Raw genomic sequence first — 16,406 nt, 5'->3', positions numbered from 1 at the left:
AGCCAGGTTGGGTGCTGAGCCACAGCTCCGGGTGGGTTTGCAGGTGGCTCTGCGTGTTGCGTGCGTGACACTGCCATTCACTTTCTGTGACCTTCCTCAGGGTGAAATCTCTGCAGCAAGCATTCTACAGAGGGAACTGCTAAAACCAGCCAGCTAACCGAGTTGGCCGGCCTTGAGCATGGGGTGGGAACGTGATGTCTACTGCCACATTCCCGCCCTGATTCCTGCCTTGACTGAGGCCTTGTTTATGAGACTGGAAGAAGAACAGGAGGGCCTCCGACGTGGGGCGAGGCTGGAACAGAGCCTGCTGGCCTCTTCTTTGTCCTCCTGTGCACCAGACAGGCCTGGGTTCCAATCAAGCAAGGGAATCCCAGAGGCAGGCAGGAGTCCTTGGGGATCTGCCAGGCAGCTCTGAGCAGGACAGGAACAGGCTGGCAGCGGTATCGAAGGACCCGCTGGGTCGACACCTGGAAGAAGGGAACAGCAGACAGAAAGTGCTGGGCGCCCCCGAGCCCCAGCTCCAGGCAGAGCCAACAGAGGTCAGTCAAGGTCAGCCTGAGCAGCTGGCATGGAGGTGAGCTTGGAGGAGGACGGCAGGACCCAGGAAGCAGCCCACGGGGAGGCAGCGTGCCCGCCATGGGCTGCGCGGGGACATGCAGGGGATCCGAGAACTAGGAACCAGCCGGGCCAGGCCACTGCTGGAAGGGCACTGAGCCACCCTGTGCCAGGGGCTGGGCCACGGGAAGCCAGGAGGTGCTCCTGCAGCAGGAAGTTACCTTCCAGCGCTGGGGAACCCTAGGGCCTGGAGACCATGGAACAGAGAAGCCAGGAGTGAGCCAAGTGCGCAGTTCATTGATCTCGGCCGTGGAGCCAAGGCCGTCCCTAGGTGTGGATATGGTTCACCCCAAAGGTTCACCAGATGACACTTGCTTCCCTGTATGGCCATGTTGGGAGGTGGCAGGTGACTCTAGCAGGTGGAGCCTTGTCTGTGGTCTCTGGGTGCTGCTTCCGGAGAGACCATGCTAGTTCTCATCAGACCCTGATTAGTTTTGGAGGAAGGGGCCATAAAAGAGCGAGGCGGTCCATCTTGTGAGGGACACGCTGAGCGTGTTCACACAGGCATTAGGAGACACTTTGTCACTCTCCTGTTCTTCACTCATCCTGTGATGCAAGGTTGATTGACGACGTCAGGACTTAAAGTGACACTAACTCTGCATCAGAGTGCATGAGTTGGGACGTCCGAGGAGTGAGCACCACTTAAAAGACTTAACTTTCCCTCTTCTTCTAGTGGGAGGCCTGGACAGGAACAAAGAGTGGGAAGGACAAGGAAACCGCGGCCAAGGCCGGCTCCTTCTCCCCGAGTGGGTTCTTGGTGGCTGCTGCGATGGCCTGAGGACGTCAGACCCCAGCTCCTTTCTCTTCCAAAGGGGGCCATGCCCGGTGGTCTCCAGCGAGTTTGCAGTCCCCAGTCCTGGACTGGGCCTGCAGCATGGCTTCTTCCCCTCTTGAGACTCCAGTGGCTTGGACGGCATAGCTACTGGCTCTCCCAGCTCTCCGCCTGTAGACAGCCATGTGGACTGTCCAGCTTCCGGTCTTGTGAGCCAACCTAATAAGGCCCCATTTTATGGTCATCAAAAGAGCAGCCCTGCCCCCTCTTGGTCCCTCTTCCTTCCTGTATGACCAGGTGACCTCTCCCTTTCCCATGTGCTCCTGCTAGGGTCGCGTTTATCATGACGTGAAGCAGCTGGGGTCCTTGTCATAGCTGGCACCATACAATCTGGACTCTCAGTCTCTAAAATTGTGACAAAATAAACCTTTGTCCTTGGTAAAGTGCCCAGACAGAGGTACCTTGTTAGAACAGTGGAGAATGACCAAGCACAGCGTCCAGTGTGATTCCTTCTAACGGGAGCTGAGGGGAGGTGTGGACGTGCAGCAGAAGGCTGCTGATGGCCCTCACCTCACACCACGCACAGAAGTAAATTCAAGCTGGAAGAAAGACCACCACATGGGAGGGCAAACTCTGAAAGCTTCAGGAGAAAACGTGGACAGAGAATCGACGGTCTCAGAGATGAGTGGAAAAGGTCATTTCGGGTCCCCAAGAATGTGACCAAGATGGATTAGAGAACTGCGCAGAGCCGGAGGGGCTGCTCAGCGCTGGGGTCCGGAGGGTGTCTCAGAGGAAGTCTGAAAGATGGACACGAGCCAGCCCTGGACATGAGCCAAGGACAGACTGACTGCCGAGGCTCTAGGAAAGGCAAGGGCGGGGCATTGGGAGGAGCAGAAAGGCCGTGCACAGATGTGCGCCCAGCTGTGGGGGATGAGGGAGGCCAGCTGGGAGACAGAGCAGGACCAGATGACAGGGGGGTCCGTAGTGGCATTTGCCTTGTGCTCTCAGTGGAAGCTCACGGGAGGGCCGACCATTCTCCTGCATGGAGAGTGTGGACCAGAAGAGACCCAGGCAGCCTCCAGCCTGTGGGTCAGGGTTACAGCAGGTTACAGGGGACAGGTGTCTGGGTCCGGATGTGTCTGGGAGGAACTGGAACCGATGGGGTTACTGAGGGCTGGATCAAGGCAGGGGAGACACTGAAGGGTGAGTGCCAAGCAGCCGCACAGACACTGGGGTGATCTGGAAGAAACTGGAAATTCTGGGGGACTGATATTTTTGCGGGAAACACAGTTCTGCGTGGGTCCTGGGAGTCTGGTGTTTCTTCAGCACCCTGTGGTGGATTTGCCGAGGCAGCTGGATTTGTGAGCTCGAGGAGGAGATCTAGGGTAAAAATAAAAATGCAAAATGTATGTCCTGGTGGTAGGCGTGGAGATACGTCCATAAATGACTCCAAACGGTCTCTGCACGTGTATGTGTGCGTGTGTGCACGTGACTCCGAAAACTGTGTATGTGTGTGCTGCACTGCACATGAATGTTGTATGTGCACACATGAACAATATGTGTACACGTGCGAGACCTTGAATGATAAATGCATGTGTGGGAATGTGACCTTGAGTACTGTGTGTGTGTGTGTCTGGGTGTGTGTCCCTCGGCACATGACTGATTTTTGAGGGTGTAGGTGTGTTGAATGTACACTGATCATTCAGAGCCCTGGAGGGGAGGGGAGTCCTCAGAATCAGAGCCTGGCCTGGGGGCGTCTGCCCTTCCCCTGGAGGAGAGCCAGTGAGGAGGCAGTGAGTGCAGGAGCTGGGGGGAGGAAGGCTGATGCATATGATGGCCCTGGTGGCACTTAGGGCACAGCATTGCTGAGATGCCTGGCCCATCTCACCTCTCTGCCTGAGGCCCAGGGAGTGGAAAGTCCGAGAGACCTGGGCAGAGAGCCAGAGGGGCTTGGGGGCCACCTCTCTCTGCAGGGGTAACAGATGAGGGAGGCCACAGCCTCATCGCAGTCCACACAGAGGGACATGTTCCCAGGGCATCATGGTCAGGGTTGGATTTGGAATGTCCCCTATAGCTCATGTAGATGGGATCAATACATCGGCAGGTTACTCCATTGACTGGATTGATAATTTGAAAGGAGATACTGGCTGGTAACTGTCCTCAGGTGGAGCGTGGCCGGAGGGAGTAGTTCACTAGGAGCCTGTCCTCGGGCTGTGTCTTGTCCTCGGCTCCTCCCTGCTTCCTGGCCACCAAGAGCTGGTGACCTCCCCTTGCCATGCCCTCCACCTTGGTGTCCTGCCTCCCCTCGGGCCCAGAGCAATGGAATCAGCTGGTCATGGACTGACCTTCGAAACCATGAGCCCAAATGGATTTTCCTCCTCTAAATTGTCCTTAGCAAGTATTTTAGTCACCATGACACAGAGCTAACCTATTCATCCTTTAGAATAAAGTAGCCAATAGTCCCTTCCCCATGCCACTCACACGGAGGTGGGATCACAAGAGCTGGTCCAGCTGGTAGCGCAACATCCAGGTCAGACAGCTGGACTCGGACTGAGATGTCCCAGAAGGGGCAAGGATCAGGGGAAACTCCCAGAAGATTTTAATACAAGAAGCACTGGTCACTTACTTGTGACCAATCTGGTCTGGCCTCCCAGCCCTGGGCACCTTCCAAATCCCAGCAATTCTCCACTGTCAAGAGAACCAGGATCGAAGCCCGTCTCTGGCGCACACGGGTGGCCCAGCTTTTTGAAAGTGACTCAGCTACTGTGACCTGGACTCCTCTCACCCTGTTGAAGGCAAAGGCTCGTGTCCTAGAGCTACCTGTACAGATGCAGGACCACTGAGGAGGCGCAGGTCAGCCTCCAGGCAGCCTCCCATCAAATTCCTAATGAGTTATGAATGTTCATAACAAATCTTCTCCCTTCTCCAAAGGCAGGGAACAGCGCCTCCAAATTTGTCCCTGGGCATCTCTTATCTTGCAGTTTTGCTCCTTAACTCCTGCGCCATAATTAATCAAGGTGCGTGTGGCGTCTGTGTGTGCGCCTGTGTGTGCGTGAGCATGCTCAGGGCAGCGGCAGACCCTTAGCAACTGCCATGTCCTCGGCAGGGCGATGCTGTTGGCAGAAGCTCAAAGTGTTATTTCCTGAGTGAATAAATGATGGTGTTCTCTGTGGACTGATATGCACCACACACACACACACACACACACACACACACACACACACACCAGAGTCACACATCTGCACACTCACACACACACATACACAGGCATCCGAGGAACGGGATCATTAAAACATTTTTGAAAAATGCACTTCACAGCAGTGGCGCCTGTATCATCTAAATCACCACTTGGCAAAATGAAAAAAAAAAAAAAAAAGAAAGAAAAAGAAAAATCACTGAATCGAGCGGCGAGAGCCGAGCATAAACACGTTGAGGATGAAAGTCGCGTTGGAGAAGAGACGGGAGAGGAAGCACTGCTTCTGCTAATGGAAGAGAAATATCTGAGTCGGGAAATAAAAGGCACCCGGAAACAAAAGCAAGATGAATCGCTTTCATTCTGCGCGAGCTCCGTGAGACAATGGAGCTAAATGAGTTACAATCCCCGACAAAGATCTCCTCCGCTCTCCAAGGGCTTTCATTGTGCGGCGCCGACCAAGAGTTATGTTTTATCTTCCCAAAAAGAGACCGTGTACTCTATTTGACGCGTGCTGCCTCGCCGCGCCTGGCCTCCCCGCGTGCTGAGATTGAAGCCGGCTATTGTCGCGCTCTATCTCTGATCAGCCTTAAAGATCTGAAAAGCCCTGAGTTGGCAAGAATAAAAAAAAGGCCTCTGGTTTGACAGTGACGGGTCCCACGGGGACCTGGGGATGGCATTCCTGCACCATGCAGACCACAGAGCCTCTGAGGACGAGCCGCAGCCCCGGCTGGTCCCGGTGCCTTTGTGGGGAAGGCACCAGCCAGGGAAGGGGGACCATGGGGAGGGCCTGGGCTGCCTCCGCCAGGTGCAGCAGGCACAGGTCCCCAGGGCAGCAACACGTATGGGGAGAAGGGCAGGGAGAGATTCAGTTCCTGAACTCAGAGATGATGGACAGCAAGGGTAGAGCCACACGAAGGAGCTTTTACACTCGGAACCTGCTCGGATACTATCAAGCAGTACATCTTTGCCTTCCTGAACCTCGGTTTCTTCATCTCTAAAATGGGATGAGAGCCAGGTCCGTGGCAAAGGGTATGGGGAAGCAAATGCAGGTAAATCCCACCACTCTGGCCGAAGCGCCTGCCCCCCCCCCCAATTCCACTCGTCCTTATTATTTGTACAGTGAGCTTTCTGTACCCCGACATTCCTCCCTGCAGATTGTGATTCATACCCTTTTAGCTCTCATAAATAAACTACTAGTGCACAATTAGGCAAAGGGGACTGCGTTGCTCTTCTGATTCAAAGCCTGGTACCCAGAGGATGAGGTCTGGACTCTTTAGAGTGGCTTTCTACCTGGCCCCCAAGTCGCCAGTCAGTCCCCAGCCTGTGTGGGCTCTGCCCAGCCACCCCCCACACACATGCTCACTGACCACCCCACCTGAACCTGCCTGGTACCTGTAAGTCTGAACACAGCGACTACTTGGTCTTGCCTTCCGTGACTCAGAGTGATGGAGGGGACTCCTACACTGGCTTCCATGCCCAACCCAGATGCCCCCTTCCCCAGGAACCCACGGCTCACCTGCCTCTGAAGCACTGGGAGTCCCTTCTCCTCTGGCCAAGCCCTGCTGTACGGAGAGTGGTCCCTGGCCAGCCGCCCGCCTCTGGAACTCAGTCGAAATGGACATTTTTCAGGCCCCACCCGGACCCAGGGGTCCCGACACTAAGGGTGGTATCCAACAACCTGTCCACCTGAGCCTTCCCAGTCATTCTGATGCCGGCTCTGGTCACAGAGGCGTAGCTCCAGGCACGCTTCTCTACGGCAGGCCGCACTCTGTTTCAGCATCACTCAGCAAAACACAAATGACCTCCAAGAGTCAGCTCCTGGCCAACTTCCCTCTCTCTCCCGTGTCTCAATGTCCCTTAGGTGAAAATGGGAATCGCCTTATTATCAGACGGGACTGCTCAGGATTCCAGTTAAGAGGTAAAAAAAAAAAATAGCCTCCCAAACATTCATCCCTTCCAATCCCTCCAGCCCCTCAGGACTGTTTAGGCTACATGGCACTCGCTGCCACCTAAACTTGCCCATCTGGAGACCTCGAGACCCCGCTGAGGGCTGTCGTCCCAGGAGGAGGGAGCTGCTGCACCTGTGAGGAACTCGGGGACCTGACTCCGAGCACCACCAGGAGGAGCCTGAATCATGGGTCCAAGTGCGTTAAACGCAAGCTGACGCCAACCTGTCCCCACGGTTGGGGATTGTGGAGAGGGAAGGGACGGGGGGTACCCCCAGGTGAGTCGAGCCAAGTCAGCCCGGTCAGGGTGAGTGCCAGATGGCTGTGGCACCCTGCCACCTGCTCACTGCCATCCTGCCCTGGCTTGGGTCCTGGGCGGGACTCTTCTCCCATCCAGAAGGTCGTGCTTTTGTGCCTACAGGCTGCTGACGGGGGGGCCTGGTGGCTACAGCTCTGTCCCGTCTGTAGCTCATGTCCCTGCGGGCTGGAGTCCACGCAGGTGAAGGGTTCTGCAGCACCAGGCAGGCCCACAGGAGTCCAGGAAGAGGTCCCAGGAGTCAGTCTCGGGTTATAAGCCACATGGGACTCGTGAAGGCAGAGGGGCCCTAAGAACCACCCCGCAAGAGGAAACACCGGGCGACCCCAGATAGGTCTTCTCTCGCAGCCTCTCCAGAGTGCACTTCTGGGTTCAGTTCTCGGGGTTGGTTCCTGAACCTTCTCCCAGGGCAGGAACCGAGGCTAACCCTTTCATCTGTTATCCCGAGCATTGAGAGAGCCTGGCATGTCGTGGGTTCTCTATGTGCTTTCAATATTAATGCCAATGAATATTGTTTAAAATAAATGAGTGAGCCTGAAATATTTAACGCGCAGTGAAGGAATCAGGCCAGCTGACGAAGGGAGGGGTGCCTAATGCTAAACCTCTGCCGTTTGGCTGGCGAGCCGGGACTTGGGTCTGCAGTCAGCAGAGGATGGCAAGCTGCTGGGAACCAAGAACGATTTCTTATGAATTCAGACCATTGGTTGAGTCGCTAGACTGTGAAAGATGTCACCCAAAGTTAAACCAGGGAGCAACCCTGCCTTCAAGAAGACCGGAGCTTGGACGGGGCAGGAAGTGGTCATGCACAGGGAAAAGAAGCAGGACCGCTGAGGAGAGCCGTGATGGTGCCATGGAAGGAGGCGGTGTATGGCGTGCAGGGAGGGGGCACAGGGATGGGGAGCCGGGAGGTTCCGTGGGACAGAAGCCACATGGAGCAGGGAGGCTGCGGGGAGCAGGTGGCCGACCTCAGCTCACTCTCCCCTGTCTTCCACAGTGTTCGGCCTCCCTGAGCGTACACAGTTGGCGTTTCATGAGTGTAATGCCTGTCGGATTATCACTGTGCCCCTTGATCAAGGGCGTGACAAGAGACAGCTGCAAATACTAAATATGTAACTGGAACATTTTTTTTGTTTTTTTTTACAAACTCAAAATACCACTCGACGTGCAGCAGGTGCTGTGGGCGGGTCCATCCGGAGGAAAGAGAAGGGCTGGTGTGTGTGTGTTCAGGCGTGGTTCACCCCAGCTCCTCTCGTTCTGAGGCTCCAGCATCTTGGACTGAGCACCTACTGGTTCCTCCAGCTCTCCATCCTGCAGACGGCCTCTGTGGGGACCCAGCTTCCGACTGTGTCAGCCAATCCAACAAATCCCCCTTCATGACGATAGAGGCACATGAACAGTTGTCTCTGTTGCTCTGGAAGACCCCAGCTGACACAGGGGAGGAATTGTACATTCTGGGTTTTTATCACAATAAAAAATGAGCAATCTGGGGCTGGGGGACGTGAGGTAACTCGACTGAGGCCACACCACCAATCAGTGGGTAAACTCAGGTTAGGATCAGCGCCGTTTGGACGCCGGCCGGTGCTCTCTTGGCCATCTGGGCCACGCAGTAGCGTGGAAGGTGGAATTCTCCTCCCTGCCGTGTCTCTGGCAGAACAGATTTAAGGGAGTCAAGACTGCCTTGGAGATAAGGGATACTTAAGCAGATTCCAAATATTTCTTTTTTTTTAATCCTTCATGTACAACATTGACTTTTCTAATCCATCGTTGCAATACATCTCGAGGATTTGCCGGATTATTTGTGACGTGCAGCGGGGAACACGTCGACTTATCAGTAAATAAACAGGTACGTACCCCGGGAGCTGGAAGAGGGGACGAGCTCCCAACACCTGGCCACCATCCAGGTGTCTGATTTAACTTTCAAACAGTAAGTCAATGCCATCTCTCCGTGGGATCAGAACGCAGCCCTGCGGAGCCGCAGGCACGGAGGAGGCCCATCACCCACGGCAGACCCAGGGGAGAGGCAGCTTGGGACCCTCCGGGAGGCTCTGCGAGACCAGGAGTGGGGGACACACCTCCCATCTGTCCCGCTGGATGGTCTCAGCTGGGCCACTCCTGAAAGGTGTCCCTCCTGGGTCCCTTTAAATGGCGTGGGTCCCTTTGTTTTTTTTTCTTTCTTTAAACACTTCGGTAATCCTGGGCAGTCCAGGCTCACAGAGGGAAATGTCTATGGAACCCATGTGACCGACAGAGTGCGATGAAAGTCTTAAAATGCTCTTGGCGGTGCTCTGCTGGGGCCCCACTGCATGCCCCTGCCTGGCAGGAGCTGACCTCAGCGTCATCTCGCAGTTTTACAAGCTGGACGTCCAAGGACAGGATGCGGCAGGGCTGGTTTCTCCTGGTCCCCTCCCTGTCCGGCAGGTGGCCACCTCTACTGGGTCCTCAGTCTTGCCTCCAGGCAGGCACACCTCGCGCCTCTTCCTCCTGGAGTGATTGCATCCGCAGTGTGGGACTCGCGACAGCCCTCGGGGCTTCACTGAACCGCAGCGACCTCTGGAAGCCCCTGTCTCCGCCTCTGTCCAATCAGGGTCCCATCAGGGGCAAAGCTCTCCACGTCTGAACTCGGGGTGGGGGTGGGGGCGTAGCTCTGCCTATAAGACTCTTCTTCCGGCTTTTCTTTTCTACCCTCATTATATCCACCTTACAGCGGTGGGGTCACGTCAAAGACTGTGCCCTGAGGGAAATCAGGTCGCTGTAACAAACATGTAAATAGAATATACATCAAAAGTGTCTTTTGATAAAACAAAGTTCTCAAGCTGTGTTTGGGGAAGGGGGAGAACCATGGTGTGTTGGTATGTGTGTGTGTGTATGTGTGTGTGTGTGTGTCTGTCAATCATGTGTCTGTGTGTGTGTGCCTGTCGATGGTGTGCCCCTGCGTAAGGTAAGGGGATGATCGAGAACAACAACAACAAAAAGCTTCTGAGAACCAAAGAAAATGGCCTCCCAGTGACTTGGGAGGCTGAAGTGGGAGGATGGCAAGTTGGAGGCCAGCCTCAGCAACTTAGTGACATCCTATCTCTAAATGAAAAATGAAAAAAAAGGGCTGGAGATGTGGCTCAGTAGTTAAGCATCCCTGGGTTCAATCCCTGGTATACATAAATATATAAGGAAATGGCCACTCGGGTATATAGGACTGACAGGCACCTTCCTTGAGCTTGCCTAGCCTGTGTGAGGCACTGGGTTCGATTCTCAGCACCTCATACAAAGAGAAAGGACAGAGGCTGGTGGAGGCGGCCCTGCTGCGTTCCCCAAGTGGCCGCCCCTGGAGTCATGACCGTAGATGCTGTCAGATCCGTCGGAGGAGGCAGATTTAACAGGGCTGCTGAACAGCTTTATTGAGATATCACTCCCGGGCGGAACTCCATCAGACCCACAGAGGGGACAGGGGAAGGGTCTGAGGAGAAACCGCGTGGAAGCTCGACCGGACTGGACTTTTATGGGGCTTACAGCAGGAAGGGAAGGGCTTGGGACAGGAGAAGGTGTCTCTAGGGTCCCTTGCCCCCTTGGAGTTGGTCAGGGGAGTTGGCTGAACTCCAGGATGGGCCAGGGGGTCCTGCTGACTGACAGGCGTCAGTCAGGAGATCTGGCTGATTGACAGGCGTTTCCGCCGACATCTGATTGATGTTCTTTTCCAGCGCGGGCTGCTTTGTTCTAAGTTGTCACTAAGTCGCCACCAAGTCACCGCCACCGACCTAACAGATACATTTGGCCTCCACCAGCCGCAGACCTCCCTGCACCGCCCCCTCCATTCTGTGACTCTGCTGCCCAAGCTCCTGCCTCCCTCTCTCCCCACGTGTAGAGGCCATACATACCCAGTGACCCCAATGCCATGGTCCCACCTGCCACCTTGCCTCACCCCTATCCCAGCCCCCGTGCAGCGACCCCGTCCAGCATGGCCAACGCTTCCCCAGCCCTGAGCAGTTCCTCTCTGGTGCCAGAGGCACACAAGGCCTAGTCGATTTAGTGTGTCTTCTTTTTCTCTGGTAATTTTAGGCCACCCTAGAGAGGCTGACAGGTCAATAACAACCCACTCCAACTGGAAGGGAAAGGAAGCAAGTCTGCAGGGGACCCCGCCTCCTGACTTCTGCTTGGGAAAAGTGCGCAGCCTGGGCTGCTGTCCTGAGCCGCGGTCTCCATCCTGCCTGCCCTGACCCCTGCATGCACGTTCCTGGACTCTGTGCTGGTCAACGGGTGCACACAGCTGTTCTGCGGTACCTTGACCTTGACCAGAGGACCCAGTGACCAGACTCAGGCACAAGCGGTCCTCCTGGCCACTGTGTAATTCTTATAGATGAGGACACGTTGCTCCTGTATTTGCTAGTTTTACGCTGCCACTTGCCAGGTCTATATGAGCATTTCCTAGAAGGAAAAGAAGAAAAAAATCCATCTGTTTAGAAAAGGAGTGAGTGGGATCTCCTACTCAGGGAGGAGCCCTGGTGTGGAGGGGCCTGGGTCTGAGATGGCGGCTCCCAGGTGCGGTTGGCACCACGAGACCTTCACCATCACCTGCCCTCTCTGTCTCTGGTTTCTTCTTCTGGTCCCTGTCCTTTCCATCTCCTGAGGGCGTGAGAAAGTCCTTGGAGGGGATGGGTAGAGCAGGGTTCGGAGACACACGGTGTGCTGTCCACAGCTGGCCTCCGTGTCTCCCTGTGACGGGCCCCTTGCAGGGATGCTGGCTGGCCGCGTGAGACAGCGGACGTGGGAGCCCCTGTGCATGATACCGCCAGAGCTAGACGGAGCCTGATTAGTGCGAGGAGTGATTATCGGTGATAACAATACCGTTTTGCCACCTGCCATCGAGACATTTCTGTAGCTGTGTGACTTCACAAGGACATGAACTCTGCATGCTGGGTTTGCCCAGCTGTAAAATGAGCTCTCTCCGGGGACGGCAGGCACAGCCAGCTCCCGGGGCCCGTGGGGATGTTTATCCTGGAGACGAGGCATGGGGGGGGGGGGGAAGGATCCCGGGCTGTGGAGAGGGCGGGGAGTCTGCCAGATGGAGCACGAGGGGACTCTGAGGGCAGACGCAGCAGCCAGACTCCGCGGACCTTCTGTGGGCACAGAGTTGTTGGCTGGGGCAACTCTTAATCACCTCCCGGAACACCCAGTCACTGCCTGCAGCCCCTTCTGCCTTCAATATGCGCCTCCTCCTTTACCCCACACAGCCGCCCTGAGGTCAATTTCCTTATCATTCCCATTTTAGAGATAAAGAAACCGAGGCTGGAGGGGTCATGTCCAAGGTCATACAGCACTGAACCTGAAGCAGGAGGGAATTATTGGCACGTCACAGTGACGGCGAGGCCCACACTGTTACAATGGATGTCAGGCGGGTTTACAACACGCTTATATCACAAGCCACAGGCGTTGAACTGATTTCTGATGAGGTTTCGTGACTTCCCATCACCTGTAAGGCTGCCCAGGACCCCTCCGTTGCGGGCATACCGCAGAAGCAGGAAGCCAGGCCAGACCCACCCGCGGGAGCCTTGGGATGCAGATCCCCAGGCCTCTGCTGTGCGCAGGGTGCGACAGATCCTAGGAGGAGCCTGGGAGTGAGCACGCTCCACCTCCCCAGGAGCATCGACAGGCACCCCAACTTTGTGCCTAGAGCCTGTTTGAGGTGGATTATGCAATTCTGGAGGTCACCTCAATTCTAGGGACAGGTGGGGCATGATTGGATCATGAGTGTCCCCTGCCCTTTAAAGAGAGCCATGGCATGGCTAGTCTCATTGCCTCAGCTTGACAAAGCCTTTTTTTTCCTTTTATGATACCAGGGATTGAACCCAGGGGTGCTTCAACCATGGTGCCACGTCCCCAACCTTTTTTTTTTTTTTTTTTTTTTTGAGACAGAGTCTCACTAGGTTGCTTTCAGCCTTGCTAAATCCCCGAGGCTGGCCTCCAACCTGCAATCCTCCTGCCTCAGCCTCCTGAGTCACTGGGATTCCAGGCCTGCACTACAGCACCTGGGTAGGAATCTACCTTTTAAAAGTTCCCCCAGATTCTGGTCCTGAGCAGTCATCACAGGGAACCGCTGCCCTCCAGCATCTATTTAGCACAGCTCGGAACACCTGCATCGTTCTTAGACTATTTGTTCTTTAATGATTGATGACTCAATCTAGCGGCTGTGCACATTTCCCCGGGCCAGTCACACCTGCTTGGAAGCTGGAACCGCAGCCACACTGGCTCAGGCTGTAGGAAGGGGAGAACGCTCCCTTTCCCTGACCTCCCTGAGCAGGGTCCCTAGGGCACAGGGGGCTGCCTGGTGGGAGACCCTGGTGGGCCCTCCTCTTGATGGCCTCAGGGGGTGATCCCCTGCTGTTCTCAGCCAGGAAGCAGCCTGCTCACCACGGGGCTCAGCAGTGACTCAGCACCAGGGGTTGCCACTCACTCTCGGAAGCTACTCTGGCAGGGTCTGCGCCAGCCTTCCTGTCTTGCATGCTAAGTCAAGGGTGTCTGCTCCATATGGTGACGCATAATTTACAGTGCCATGGACTTCCTGCTTAGGTAGCCTATTCTGTACAAAGCTTCCATTTGCATATTTATTAATTTACAAAATTAATGCCATTTTCTTAGTCCCTTACAGGATGTGATGCCTGCCGGTCCCTGTCTCTGAATTAATTTTAATCTAAGGTGGAAACATTTGTTGAGGGAGTTGGCTCAGGCCAAAGTAATCAAAGGCGGGTAATCAAATGCTGACGGGGGCCGGGGCGGGGAAGAGAGGCCTCACATTTATTGAGGGCCTAACTCTGCCAGGCTCCAAGGAAATTAATGGTGCAGAATGGAATTCTCCAAATACATCCTCATAATGTGATGGTTGTTGCCGTTTTATAAATTAAGTGGGACTCAGGGTAAGTAGCTGTCTCATTGTCCCTCAACCAGTAAGTGGCACAAAAGTCATGGAGCAGGGTTTCCATCTGCCCCTGATCTCCATGAGTGAATCAAGGCCATCCCTGGGCACAATTTATTAGTTTTTCAAAGGTCACTCTATACTCTGAGTATTCACATGCCTGCAGATATTCATTCATGTGGTCTACATGTTAGCAGATGAGAGTTGCCCGTCGAGAACCTTACACCACTTCTTGCCAGTATTTGAGCGGATGGACCCAAGAAAACAAGTGTTTGGGTCCAAATTCCTACCTAGAGGTACTGGAAATGTTTTAACAGTAGCAACTTACTTTTCATTAAAAACACACATTTCCTGTTCATGACCATCTGATCCTTCAAGAAACCAGCCTAAACCTCTTCCCCACCATCACATTTTTATATGGTTCTCCTAAGTTCCTGTTTTCCACACCTTCCTGTTTGTCCCTCAATGTGGGGCATATGGTATCCACCTCATCAATGACAATGGCAGCTTGCTTCAGCCACCAATGTCCTTTCTGGTTTGGGATCAGATCTCTCCATGGAATTGATGCCTTCAACCACCCTGTGTGAGTCAGCTTTTCCTCACTGTGACAAAACGCCTGAGACAATCAACTTAAAGAAGGAAAGGTTTGTTTGAGTTCACAGTCTTAGAAGTTCCATTCCAGGGGCAGTTGACTCCATGGCTTTAGGCCTGAGTAAGGCAGAACGTATCGGTGGGGAGCATGCAGTGGGGCAAAGCTGCTCACCTGGTGGCCTTCAGGAAGCAAAGAGAGACAGGAAGGGACTACGGTCCCAATGTCCCCTTCAAGGACACAGACCCAATGACCTACCTTCCTTCCACCACCTCCCAACAGCACCATGGGCTGGGGACCCAGCTGTCAACACAAGGGTCTTTGGAACATTCCAGATCCGAACCACAGCATGCTCCTTCCTTCGAGTTTCTCTGCTTCCCTTTTCCCTGACTGCACACTCTCAGATGCACCCCTCCCTTTCTGAGTCACATTTCCTGTTGCCTTTTCCAACCCTTCTTCCTTACCCTGACTTACGAATCTGAATCTCTCACCCCTGCACATGAGCCTCTTGGGCCTCAGACCACGCCCCGCTGTTTTGCAGACAGATTTCTGTAGGTGCATGGGCATGGCCAGTGCACCCTGGCCTGGCCCTCCTCCTCCCTCCCACTGAAAGTCGAATCCACTTTCTATGTGGTCTGCCTTGGTGCACCATGCCATGTGCCCAGTCCTTAAAACTCGACACCTTTGTCACTCTGACCAGTTCTTCATCCCTAACCTCCGCATTCAACTGGCTACAAAACATTATCCACCTCTTTCAGGTACACCTCTGAAATCCACATCTGCGTGTTACTCAGCTTCTCATCACGGGGACCCAAATCCCTGACAAGAGCCACTTAGAGGAGAATACATTTATTTTTGTCTCCCATTTTCAGAGGCTCGGTCCAGAGTTAGCCAACTCGTTGCTCTGGGGTGAGGCCGAGCATCAAGGCAGAGGCCAGCTGCTCAGGACGCAGAGGGCAAGGAGCATGGGGAAGGTAAGTCCTCCTAGGGCACGCCCCCAGCGAACCACTTCCCCTGACTGGGTCCCACTTCTCAGTCGTCCATCCTGCTGTGAATGGCCACTACCAGGTCGGAGCCTTCATGATCCAATCATTAGCTAAAAGTGGTGCCTTTGAACCTGGCTGCACCGGGGACCGTGCCTTCAACACAAGAGGTTTTGAGGAACATCCCAGACCCAACCCATAGCAATCTGAGACACCTTCCGAACCTGTTCCCTGGCTCGTCTCTCCCACTCTGCCTTAGTCCTGCACCCGACATCAGGAAAGTTTCTAAATCCCTGCACTGATCAGGATCATGGATTTCCTCTAATCACTGCCCAATACCCTTGGGTGGGTGGAGTCGTTTCTGCTTTGTGCGGTTGAATCCACGCTCCCGAAAGCCAAGCCGGGAGTCTGTCTGTCCACTGGTGCGTAGCCCTAGCCACAGGATGCGGAGGAGATGCTCAAAAAGTGTCCACCGAGGGACGACCAGACTCACCATCAGGTGAAGCCCGTCTGATTCTGGGTCTTATCCTCCAACTCTCCTCCTTGGACCCTAAGGTCCGGCCATCTCTAACCTCAGTGCTCCGGATCCTAGGCCTTGTAGTGACTCTCTCCCTAGGTACAGGCCCTTCCCTGGGTGGGACTTATGTCCCGTCCACAGACAAGGCGCCCAGCCTCCCTGCTCAAAACTCCAATGAGCCTTCTCCTGCTGGGAGGAGGTCCCCTGGCGCGTCCTGCCAATGAGACCATCCCTCTTGGAAGCCCGTTCCCAACCTCCTTGACCCACCACATAGCACTGTTGCGTGAAGGCTCAGGGGGCCGAGGGAAGGGTTAGGCTGAGAACGTGGTGTTCTGATTCGGAACTTTTGTTGGATATTTGTACAATCACCAGATAAACAACATCACAGATTTTACGTGTCACCAGGATGTTTTTGCCCAAAGAACCAAGGTTCAGTGGCGTCCTTGGCCCCTTTCCAAGGACTCCGATTGTGCCTCTGAAGGCCTCCCCGCTCTGAGCTCAAGCCAAGGTAAAGACAAACGAAGGAAAATACTTTGGGGGTCAACAATGTCTCTCTGCAGGGCCTGGAGCA

At 54.6% G+C, this 16,406-nt stretch overlaps 1 long non-coding RNA gene across 1 annotated transcript; it reads left to right on the top strand.

Moving 5' to 3' along the window:
* Nucleotides 1-261: 261 nt before the first annotated feature.
* LOC144367063 (uncharacterized) lies at nucleotides 262-1,830 on the top strand. The gene is made up of 2 exons (XR_013426269.1): nucleotides 262-574; nucleotides 1,289-1,830. It is a non-coding gene; the product is annotated as an uncharacterized LOC144367063 (long non-coding RNA).
* The last annotated feature ends 14,576 nt before the right edge of the window (nucleotides 1,831-16,406 follow it).

The sequence above is a fragment of the Ictidomys tridecemlineatus genome, chromosome 10, assembly GCF_052094955.1.
Source record: "Ictidomys tridecemlineatus isolate mIctTri1 chromosome 10, mIctTri1.hap1, whole genome shotgun sequence".
Taxonomy (NCBI): domain Eukaryota; kingdom Metazoa; phylum Chordata; class Mammalia; order Rodentia; family Sciuridae; genus Ictidomys; species Ictidomys tridecemlineatus.
The sequence above is the reverse complement of the archived record's forward strand: the minus strand, read 5'-3'. Positions and strand labels throughout refer to the sequence as shown.